The sequence below is a fragment of the Microcebus murinus genome, chromosome 1 (assembly GCF_040939455.1).
Source record: "Microcebus murinus isolate Inina chromosome 1, M.murinus_Inina_mat1.0, whole genome shotgun sequence".
Taxonomy (NCBI): domain Eukaryota; kingdom Metazoa; phylum Chordata; class Mammalia; order Primates; family Cheirogaleidae; genus Microcebus; species Microcebus murinus.
The window spans coordinates 127,160,382-127,172,905 of NC_134104.1; the positions used below are offsets into that span (position 1 = coordinate 127,160,382).

Sequence of the window (12,524 nt, forward strand, 5' to 3'; positions counted from 1 at the left end):
GATTCAGCCATGGTGTCACACCACCTACCCCACAGTACTTCAAGCAGTAGAAGGCACTCTAGGTGTATCACTCGTAGGCACAACATTTCTGTCAGCACTGCAAAAGCCACTTCCAGAAAAACACAAGAGGGGAAAGGGATGGCTAGAAAGACAGATACTAGGCAACAATCTGCCTGGCTTGGATATATCAGTAAGCTTATCCCTATAATGGGAGGATTCATTCTTTATGCCATGAGAACACAAGGAAAGAACAATAACTTTTCTTGCAAGTTCTGTTTTAATTGGGTAATATGTACCAACAAACTATGAATGTAAATAAAAAACAAAATATGAACTAGAGAAAAAAAGAAGAATGCAAATTCTCTGAAAATATAAGTAAATTTTAAACAAAAAGTACAATGAATATCAATATCACTGATAGTTCAATTTCATTCAAAAATTGGTACACATGTAGAAATTAAATTCCTGGCTTTGTAAACATGATGAATATGCAAATACTGTAGGTTAATATATTTTTCCCATCAAGAGCTTTATGCTAGAAATTTTTCCTCAAAGTTCCATTACTAACAAATTCCAAAGTGTTGAGTTACTAAGAAGATAACTCTTTATTTTTCCTTATTTATTTTGATATGTTTAGCCATACCTTAAGCTGCCTATTTCTTGGATTTTAACATCCTATCCTCCTATAATTTTTACATTTTTATGAAGAAAAAAGAAACATATATGTTTAAAATTATATTACTTTAAAATTGATCTTTACAAGAAATACATCTCAATCTTTAAAAAAATAAATTATGGGAGTGGGGGAAGATATAAGAGGCAGAGGCTTTAAAAGCATGAAGGAAATAAGAATGGCCAAAAAGTGAGGTAGTACGGTGGAATTTCAGTCAATTTTAAGTATTGGACAACTTTAACTGAGAAAGAAAGTCTCAATTCAGTTATAACTATAATTTAAAAAATAGCACACTATACATTAACAGAGAATCTGAATAGTGGCATTTTTTGAAACAATGACAACAGGAAAAAAAACCCTCTCCTTATGTTGCATTTATTCAATTTGTAGACTCCTACTGCAGGTGGTCCTTGAGACAATATAAAAGATTTTTAAAATAAAATGGATAAATATGACCATTACTTTAAAATTCAAGCAATTTTTCCAAACTGTATTTTTATTCACAGTGTCCAATTATCTACAAGGTATACACAGGCTGCAATGCAAGCTATTATGATTGATTGATTTTTTTAAGCAAAAATGCTAGCATATATATGCACAAAATGAATCTTATCTCCCTTTACAGTATCCATTTTGAACAGTTATACATCAATTCCAATAAAGAAATTCAAAAAGAAGCATTCCAGAAATACTTTGATTGATGGATTATGTGTATATCTTCCCCAAAGAAAATAACATACATTTTAATAAATAAGCTCTGATATATTTGTTAACATTTTTGCCTCACTAATTTATAGTCACATGTAACATAGAAAAACTGTGAAACACACAAATTTCTCTAAAAAATTAATTTTCATTTGAAATTTACATATTTAAAAGAAATCTTTTCCTGAGACCCAAGTACAAAAAATTATAGTAAAGGATAGATAGGTAGGTATTATAACATCAAGGATAAAAGGCTATTATATTCACAACATTTTGAGAATTAAGTGATTATTGAGGAAAAAGGGGAAATAACCCCAAACCTAATCAAGCAATCTATAACAAATAGCTATAAATTGACTGGGGGCAGTATTTAACGTCTGCAGATGTAAATTTCTTAAACTTCACAAAGCTTTACTTCATCTTTCACTTGTAGTGTATGCAGAAGCAATTTCAAATAAATAACAAAATAACTAAAAATGCAGCACATCTTGAACTAATACTACTACTTCTAGAAAAGCAAACTGCTGTCAATTTACATTTTAGCACTTAAAGGACAGTAACTTTAACTCTGATCAGTGCAGTACTTTGAAACAGGTACAATTAAAAAGCTAACATGTAACTTGTAATTACTAAATGTATGCATCTGGCTAAACATCCATCCAAGCACTTTTAAAGTATAAACTATCTTCAATTCCTCTTTATCTTAAAAAATCTTCCCAAAGTGGTTTTTATTAAAAAAAAAAAAAATTTAAAATACAAAGCATGTGATTTTCTTTTTTACTTGTTGTGAATGTGGTCTAAAAAATTCTTTGACCACAAACACTGAGTGTTCAATGCCTTCAACCAAACCACTGCAATTAATATGAAATTCTAAATAAAAAATATAATGCCACATAAATAGTATAACAGCCAAGTACTGTCTAAGAAGCCATATGTTTTTTCCCATTGTTCAAAAAAAAGAGATGACTTCCCGTCACTTATGTTTCTGATTAGCAAGGTGATTTATGCCACAATCACTAAAAATGCCAGCAAGTGAATGAGAAAATGCATAGTGACTGCACCAGATGTGCACAATAAACAGGAATCCCATTGTAATCTCTGGTACTTAGTTTATATGAAGGTAATGTAGGAAACACTCTTGGATATGGCAAAGTCACTCTTTTTTTACATTTGACTATAAATGATATGAAATAAATTGTGTGTTTTATACTTTATGGCATGCATACATTGATAAATTAGGTACCGTTTTGTATCCCGACTTATCTACAAGACAAACCTGGCTAAGATCATGGGGATTAATTGCTTCAGAAGTGTGAAATGCAGCTTTTCCATTCTTTTCTGCACACTCAGTGAAGAAACAATGATTAATCACTGTTTAACTATTCTCTTGAGGATCTACAAGATTGCCAAAGCAGGACTTATCCTCATAAATCCAAAAAATACAGGTTTAGATTTGTTGCCAACAACTGAAAGAACATGAACTTAAACCCATTTGTTATCAGATTAAAATAACGTCAAGGTTTTAGAACCCTGCTAGTACACAATTCCCTTTAATCAGTGCCTTCAATGGGAAATTAGATTCACCCATAAGATATAATAAAAGCACATGTATTTTACAAAAGTAATAATAAACATACATTTTTAAAACTTACAAAATATCTTTGGCTTAATAAACATCAAACAACATACTCTTGAACTTGAGCTGATAAACTCCCTTACCTATGTAAATACATCCTCTGTTCTATTTGTAAGAATTAAAATACCTATCAGATGAAAAACATTTTAAATAGCTAGTTCACATAGGAAATGGCTACTTATTCCAGTAAGTTTTATTCCAGACAGCCCTAGCTGAATGGCAATTATGTCAGTAAAACTATTTAGTTCCAATAGTACTAACATAAATATATTTATAAGACTTTTTTACTGAAAATGTAAGACTCCAAACTTCTAAGCCTGTACTATAAATGATCCAAAAACATATGCAACGTTTTGAACAGAAGTATGTAAGAGCAGAGGTTTCAAATACATTCCAAGTTATTTAGGCTTTCAAAATATCTTCAGCCAAGGTTCACTAGTATACTGAATAAAGTCTTAAGTTTAAGCAAAATTATTGTTCATATATATAAAATTTGAGGCATATATATATTTTTAATAACTAAAACCTGATTCTATCTCAATAATAAATGTAATGTTAGTGGCATAATTGTCAAATTATTATAAATTAAAGATTTTTTAATAATCCCCTTTAAATGGGTCAGCTATTCACACATAAAACATTCACAATAAATTTGGCGACAAAAAGAAATAAAAAACAAGCAATTTTCCTCACATCATCTAATTTATAAAGTAAAATATCTCTAAAAGAATATATAATTGAATCAATAATTCTCCTTTTATCTAAGTATCTGTTATAAAGTAAACAGTTAAAAAACATTTGTTGATCAAATGGGAAGATGAATTCAGATTGATTTTACTCTCAACACTGATAACATTTTAGAGCCTATAAACAGAGAATTATCCTTTACCTTTTCCCTACATTCCCAATCATCATCTCCACTTAAAATTTTTCAATTCAATGAAAAATATTTAAGAAGAACCAACCTTATGTGTGTTATCTAAAACATACCATTAGTATAAAACCCCATAGTGATAACAGTTTGTCTGTTTAACTTAGAAGAATTATTAGGATGGGATTGGAGGTTTGCAGATGAATATAAATATTAGCTTGCAAGGGAACAAGAGTGTACCATACTAAGATAGCTGAGATTTTTGCACTTAGATTTATGCAAACAAGTTCATGTTTATAAAGGAAAACTAAATGCAAATGCTTTAGGTCAGTACCTAAACACAGAAACCAGGCCCCCAGATTACAAAATGGCAACCCACTGGAGAAATGCATGTAAAGCCCAAAGAGGGAGACAAATTATAAGATGTTAACCAATGAAGTATTTAGAAAGGAACTGGCTAAGATGATAGTGAAAGAGTTGGCTGTAACATGTGAACTATTCACCTGTGAAAAGGAAAATTCCTGGAGAACTCCTCTCAGAGTTAGCCCATAAAGTGCTGGACAGCCTCTCCACAAATAATGAACCTATTTCACACACCAAATTAGGATATAATGTAAGGTACATTCCAAAAGAAAATGAGAGACTTTTATTCTTGCTTCCTTTAGAGGAAAGCAGTAAGTTAGGACCTGCATTTAAAGGGAATCAAAAGAATGTAATAAGAAGCACGAGACATCTTATTTCTAATTATTACTTCTATAACAGCAGGTGCTACCAAAGAGTACAAAGTACAAGTATACCAAGTACACGGCATACCAAATATATTGACTCTTAGAAAGCATGTCACAAGTGGACAAGTGAACATATATATGTATAGGAGATATTACTCAAAATTTCTTCAAGCTCAGCAACTCTGAAAATTGTGCCTGTTTTTAGGAAAGCGTGGGGGTTGTAAGGAGTTGAAGTTAGTTATTTAAGCCACTAGAAATGCTATAGGGAATAGTAAGCACAAGGTTGCTTAATTTTTGGCCTTATAACTGCTCCTGTATCATCTATTATCCTTTCTAACTTAAGCACTACAGTACTAGGGCACAGTGAACACCCAACTTGAATCATGTCACAGGGCACTATGAGCAGTATCTGTAGCCAAAGGAGGAGTTATGCAGCAATCCCCTCTTATATACAGGCAATACCTTCCAAGACCTCCAGTGGATGGCTGAAACCTGTTTTTCCTGTTACATATATATGTATGATAAAATGTAATTTATAAATTAAGCACAATAAGAGATTAACAATAACTAATAATAAAATAGAATAATTATAACAACATACTATAATTAAAATTATGTGAATGTGGTCCTTTCACCTCCTTCCTCCACCCCCCAAATATCACATCACACTGTATTTACCTGTTTGGGGCTGGACCACAGGTAAGTAAAACCACGGGTAGCTGGAACCTAGAAAAGGAACACCCAGATAATGGGGGACTACTTTATCACTATAGAGAGCTGGGAGCTTGAGCAAAAATGCTTAGGAAGGGTAACATTGTTACACTCAAAAGCACATGAGTGATCCCAGAGATCACATTTTAGCAAAAGGAAAATGCTAGAATTCTAATGCCATTATTGTATCTCATATTTATCAACTGTGCTCTGGGGCTGAAGTGACTGGGAGAAATAGGAATTGTAATGAACACAATAGACCCCTGGCATTCGTAGAATTTTACAATTACAATTTCACCCATATTTAAGCAATCTCAGACATGAAGTACTTTATCATTATTCCACTAAGTGAATTTGAACCATAAGCTCCCGAAAGCCGGTATAAGAAAGGAGATGATAGCCCTGCTTCTAATCTTAATGTAGCCTGGTGGTTCTCTAACAACATTCTATAAAATATTTACAAACTTGAAACTTTTCAAAAACATCAAGAGGCATATCATTCATAAATGCCTTTTGTATGCCTTAATTTCATTAACAGAATTTTTTTACCACAAAATTCTTAAATTGGAAACCACCATATATTTACATTTAGCAAGTATACGGCAAAAACCACAACAGAGTAAGAATTATAAGAGAAGCCTAAAGAAGTGGGAAGCAGCTTATTATGATGCTTCTTGGATGTCACATATTATGGAGGTAGTGCAAAGCTTAACCAATGGCCTTTTAAAGATGGATCTGTCCCCAAATACCATGCCTTCCTTCCTATTATTAAGAATAAACCCAGCCTGAGTAAGAGCAAGACCTCATCTCTACAAAAAATAGAAAAATTAACTGTGCATGGTGGCATACACCTGTAGTTCCATCTACTTGGGAGGCTAAGGCAGGAGGATCACTTACATCCAGGAGTTTGAAGTTGCAGTCAGTTAAAATGATGCCACTGTACTCTAACCCAGGTGACAAAGTAAGACCCTATCTCAAATAAATAAATAAAATAAAAAGAAACAAGCCACCTATGCTCCCATTTAAGGCAATCTCTCCACTTGTGAAAAATACTTTAACAATTCTCCACTACTTCTTGAATCATCAATTTATTCATCTTTATTAGAGTACTTCCATTAGTATATTATTTTTCTCCTATTTAAGAAAATCCTCTCTTGACCCTAACTTCCCTCTTAAGCTACCACATGTTTTTCCCCTCACTCTTACTTGAACCCATTCCAATCAGACCTTTTATCCGCTACTGAAGCTGTTCCTCTCAAAGTCATCAGTGACCTCCCATTGCTAAACCTAACAGACAAGTCGCAGAGTCCATCTCTAACTTCGCCTATCAGTAAGATTTCTCACAGATGATTACTACTCCTTCCGTGAAACACTTCCATCACTTTCAGATATTCTGAAAGACAACTGGTTTTTCCTCTTACCTCACTGGAGTTCCCCCTTCCCTGGCCTCCTCTACCAATTCTTCTTCTTCTTCTCCTAACCTCTTTACTTAAAGTGACCTAAGACTAGGACTTCAAATCTTCTCTGTCCATATTTACCGCATTGCATCAATGTTACACTTTTAAATTCCATCTGCAACTGTCAACCTCCACCATTTTTCCTTCATCCCAGACCTCTTGCCTAACTCTGAACAACTCTATCTAACTGTCTCCTAACATGTGCAAAACCAAACTCCCAACCTTTTCCCGCAAATGTACTCCTTTTATAATCTTCCCCTCTGCATTAAAGAAAACTCAGTCTTTCCTGTTATTCAGATCAAACACTTTGCAGTCATTCTTGACCCATCTCTTTCTCATGTGTTAAAAACCAATCCATCAGGAAACCCTGTTGTTCAGACTACAATTAACTCTCATGGTCTCTCTGCTTCTGCCCTTTCTCCCTTAAAATCTATTCTCAAGCTGGGAGCCAGTAATTCTTTTAAACTATTACATAAACCAGAGATGATGATACTCACCAATGGCTCCCCATCTCACTTAGAATAAAAGCCAAATATAAGTTTTCAGAAGAACCAGAATCCCAGTTACTTTTCTAATTTAATCCCTACTACTTTCTACTCATTTTGCTACAGCCAAACTGACCTTGAGGCTGTTTCTTGAACCAGTAATATTCCTGCCTCAGGGCCTTTGTCCTTCCTGTTCCCTCTGCTTAAGATGCCTATTCCCTCTCCTTCTTCAGTTCTGTACTCAAATATTACTTTCTCAGTGAGGCTTTCCCTGAACACCATTAAACTTTCCATTCCTCTCCCTATATTCTGAAATCCCTAACTCCCACTCCTTGCTTTATCTTTCTTCATAGAATCACTAACCTTCTACATATTTTATTTATTTACCTTACTACTTGTCAACTTCTCTACCCTGAAAGGTAAGTGTAATCAACTTAAGGATTTTTGTCTGTTTTTTTTTTCACCATGACAGCTTCTAAAAGCATCTTCCATGAGTAAGACTGGCTTCAAATTTCTCAGAAGGAATAATGAATAGTAGAAAATACTGGAGCAAAGTCCTTCAAAGTTCTGAGGAAAATAATTTTAAACCCAGAAACATATACCCAGCAAAAGTATCAATCAACTGTAAGAATTATAATAAAAGCATTTCTAATATGCACAACTCAGAAAAGTCATCTCTTATTTAACCTTTCTGAAATTTTACTTAAACGAATCTAAGAATGATGATAACAATGGGATATAAATAACAGTAGAACTAACCCCATAATATAATGAAAATAAATCTCGGAAAGACACATCAACAAAAGGCCACGGAAGCTCTGGTTCATAATAGAAGGTCAAGGTTAAGTGGAAAATTTATTCCAAAAGAGTGTAAATAATCTTACAGAAATGTTATTTTATGATTTAGAAGCCTAGAAGTACAGCTGTGTTGCACTGTGGTGTGCTATCAATAAAAATAGAAGTACAGATCTCTTATGAACACTAAACAAAAACAATGGCAATTTAAAACTTTGATAAAAACAAAAAAACTACATATACAAAAAAAAATCACAGTAGAAATGTGAAACAAAATGTTTGATTTTGAGCAAATGAAGAACAGTAAGAAACCCTTTATTCTGCAAAAAAAAAAAAAAATGATCCACTGGTCAGGTAATTCTTCAAAGAAAATAGAACTAAGTCATATTCTGAATTAAAACATAATCACTATATAAGAAATATAATCTGTAAGAAATATATAATCATTTCTTTACCTTGCTGAAAGTTATTTGTCACTATCGTAAGATATTCCAATACTTACACATAAAAAAACGAAAATAACAAGTGTAGGCAAGATCTAGTGAAACTGGAACCCTCACAGATTGCTGGCAAGGATGTAAAATGGTACACCCGCTGTTGAAAACAGTTTGGTGATTCCGAAAAAAGTTAAACATGGAAATACAATATGACCCAATAATTCCACTCCAAGGAAGATACACATAAAAATTGAGAACATATACTCAAACAGTTATATATAAATACATGTTCATAGCAGCACAATTCACAATAGCCAAAAGGGAGAAGTAAACCAAATGTTCATGGATGAATGAAGGGATAAAGAAATTGTCATGTATACATACAACAAGATGTTACAGCCAAGAAAAGAAATGAAGTAATAAGTGCTACAACATGGATAAAACTTGAAAACATTGTGCTAAGTGAAAGAAGTCAGACACAAAAGGTCACATATTGTATGATTACATTCTGAAATACACAGACTAGATGAAACCATAGAGACACAAATACAGATTGATAGACAGCAGAGGGTAGGGGTATGGGAGAATGGGAGAAACTACTTAATGGGTAAGATATTTTACCTTGGAGTGATGAACTAAATAGAGGTGGTAAGTTGCACAACATTGGGAATGTACTAAATGACACTGAATCATTCAGTTTAAAATGGTTAGTTTTACGTTAAATAAATTTCACCTCAAAAAATTATCTTAAAATAAAAAGATACTCTGCTTTTAATGCACCCTTCACTATTTTCTTATTTCCCAAGTACTTAGATATTTCCAGACTTCCATAATCTTCTTTAACTTCGGAAGTCTCTTAGAAACTATTTATGGTTTTGAAAAAAACATTTATCTGAGGTTCATTAGTCCTTTAAGCTTCACTTCAGTTTTTTTCCTGTGCTAAATTCAAGTAAAATTAAAAATAATAAATTTTACTTTTTAAATGTTATATCAATTCATCTCTGCAGACTAGGATTGAGGATAATTTTTATCTTCATTACTCTTTTCTATATCTACCAAACTTTCTAACACAAAATACTACTTTTTATAATCAGGAAAAAAAAAATGCATGCACTTTATTATAAGGATAAAAATTTTAAATAAAACAGGAATAGGTACTAGAATAGAACACTTCAGGAAAGGATCTAGGTTATTCTCAGCTGATATTCAGGACTTAGAAAGAAATGTTTCACACCAAGAATGATTTGAGGGCATCAGAATGCACATACAATTAACACAGACAAAACAAACAGGGAGAGAATGAAGAGATATATACCTTACTAGAGTATAAAGGCATGATTCTATCAAAGATTTATTCTCCTTTCAAAGTTTGAGATCTTACTATCTGTACTTGTGTTTTGACTACACAGGAACCCAGTAAGGGCTCTGGTATTCAGTTACCCAGTTCTTTCACTAAGTCAGTGATAACTTATACTGAATTTGGGGGAGCAATGAGAAGCATAGAGCAGATAGAAAAGGCAACTTGACTGAGGCAGAAAAGAAATTGCCAAATTTCTTTTACTTTCCTAATAAATCAGTCATGAATAAACATACAAGTAATCTAAAGCAGGGTTTCTGAAATTGCAAAGGTGACATATACTTGTAAGTATTAAGTGAAACATACAAAGAATATAATACAGACAGAGCACATCCCAGGTAGTTAGCCTAAGAATTATTTCAACTTTTGTTTCAGTTTCATTTATACCTGTGGGAACTGGCTCATTAATGTAAATTTTATTTCTTACTATGAGTTGTGGTGGGAAAAAAATTGTGAATGTTACCTATCTGAGATACCTTTAACTCTAAGTTTAATCATTCTAATTTCCTGCTCTTTTAACAAATATAGTAAATGCCCAAAAGGGGTAAAAATAGAAAAGAAAGGGCCTATAAATACAAAAAGTGTTCCTTAAGAAAACTACTAACATTTGCTGGTGGGAAAACATTTTTTAAAGCCCCTGTGAAGACTCACTCACCTAAATGAGAAGAAAAACAATAAAGAAAGGGAAAAGAATGGAAACTGACAACTGAATGTAGCAGGTGGAAAGAAACAGACCAGGAAAATGAGTAACTGTGTTGGAGGGGCAACATTATTCTGTGAAGGAGCCTACAGTCTAAATTTGGCAGAAATGTACAAACACACCTCATATGCTTTTTTGCACACAAATCTACAGAATATATTACTATAGCAAGGATATTGAGAGTATTCCATTTTTAAGTGTACATTTTGAATAAATGTATGCTTACCTTTCAGGATAACTTTACTGGTCCATAAATCTAGCTGACACTTGAGAAGGCATGTTCTTATAGGTTCTAAGTTGACTTCACACTCAATATGATAGAGTTCTCCAAATACAAGTCTTGGTAGGCAAACAGGAATTGAAGAAGAATCAAGAAATAGAGACCAGCCAAGTTTTCCCTCAACTGAGCAGCTGGAAAAATAGCATCAACCTAGAAAAAGAAATAAAATAGCTTCAAATTCTCCTATCCATAAGGAACCCTAACCATATAAAAAATACAAAATGCAGGCTAAAAAAATTCATGTCAAAATATTTTAGGTGCTCTGAGGACAAATATTAGTGTACTCATTAGTCACTTCCTTATCTACTTTAACTCCTGGAAGAAAGGAAGGCATTTTATAATACTAACAATAAATGGCATTATAATATTTTTATTATATATACATATTATATATACATATAATAAAAAGGCCTCACTATACAACAAATCACCTCTTACAACTTCATTTAACTTTTCACTGAAATGATGTGTTAAAATACCAAGCATACTATTCTAACACATAGTTAGTAAGATAATATCACAATTTAAAAATCACATAATATAAAAAATGGAAATTTGACATTTGAAAACAAATGTGAAAAAAATTCCATTAAAAATGGATTCAAAGCATTAATATGTAAAATTAGAATACAGATACATCAGTGATGACAAATATTGTTTGTGAGTTAATAATTAAATTTCTATAGCATTTTTCTAGAGAAAAAGAAAAAAAGCTTATCTTTAGAATACTTTACCACAGATCATAAATGACAGATATATTTACATACAATATACAAAAATGACAACTTAATTTCTTAAATGGGCGATCCAATTTAAGTAAAGAACTTCTTAATAATAAACCAATCACTAAACATATTATCACCCTCCTCTAGATTTCATTCTCTATTAGTTCTTAATGTTCAATAAGCTGGTAAGAGTTTATTGGGTGGTTGAGCACATGTACAAAAAGATAGCAGCAGTTAGGTAATATAATTTAAAACACAAATCAATAACATGGAACTGAAAAACATGATAACAGATCTAGCTGAAACCTATTAAGATTTAATAGAAATTAATTACTTCAAACACATTTTAACATCACATGCTAGTAAAACAAAATAACAAAGTCACCCTTCTGGAAATAGGATTTCCAGAAACTGTTTTTTGCCCTTATAGATATATCCCTTTTATTGCATACAATTCACGTTTTATTTGTTTGTATGTTTGTTTGGTAAAGAGAATGATTTTATTACATTCTGAAGTAAAATTTCAATCTTATTTCAGAAGTTACAAACAACATTCCTAAATTACATTACATATGTGGAAAATACCTATATATTGTCAGCTACCCTTGGACAGCAATATATTCACATGGTTTTTCTTGTATGATTGAACTAAAAATTACTACACCACTAATACAAAGCATACTTCTATTTCTCATTTTTCCTTTTTAAAAATACAGAATATTTTCATCCTATGGATGGCTCTTTAATATGAAAGGTACTCAAATATCTTTCAACTACCCCAGCATATGTGTATTTGATGGAATGTGCATTTAAGTAACACAATATATATTGTCATACTTTTATACTATGTCACTACTATTCAGAGAATGATAGCAATTTCTTCAGAAAGTGTGATGTAATAAAAAGAAAAAATGGCACTACAATCAGTGTCCTGAGTAGCTGTAATTTGTATTATTTCTAAATA

General features: G+C 32.3%; 1 protein-coding gene across 6 annotated transcripts in view; it reads right to left on the bottom strand.

Moving 5' to 3' along the window:
- The window catches only part of TBC1D5 (TBC1 domain family member 5), a 529,649-nt gene that overhangs the window by 370,067 nt on the left and 147,058 nt on the right, over positions 1-12,524 (bottom strand). For all 6 annotated transcript variants that reach the window (XM_020289588.2, XM_076005553.1, XM_020289677.2 and 3 more), the window contains exon 3: positions 10,782-10,985. The gene's annotated coding sequence lies outside the window, so the exon portion shown is untranslated. The remainder of the gene's footprint in view (positions 1-10,781; positions 10,986-12,524) is intronic.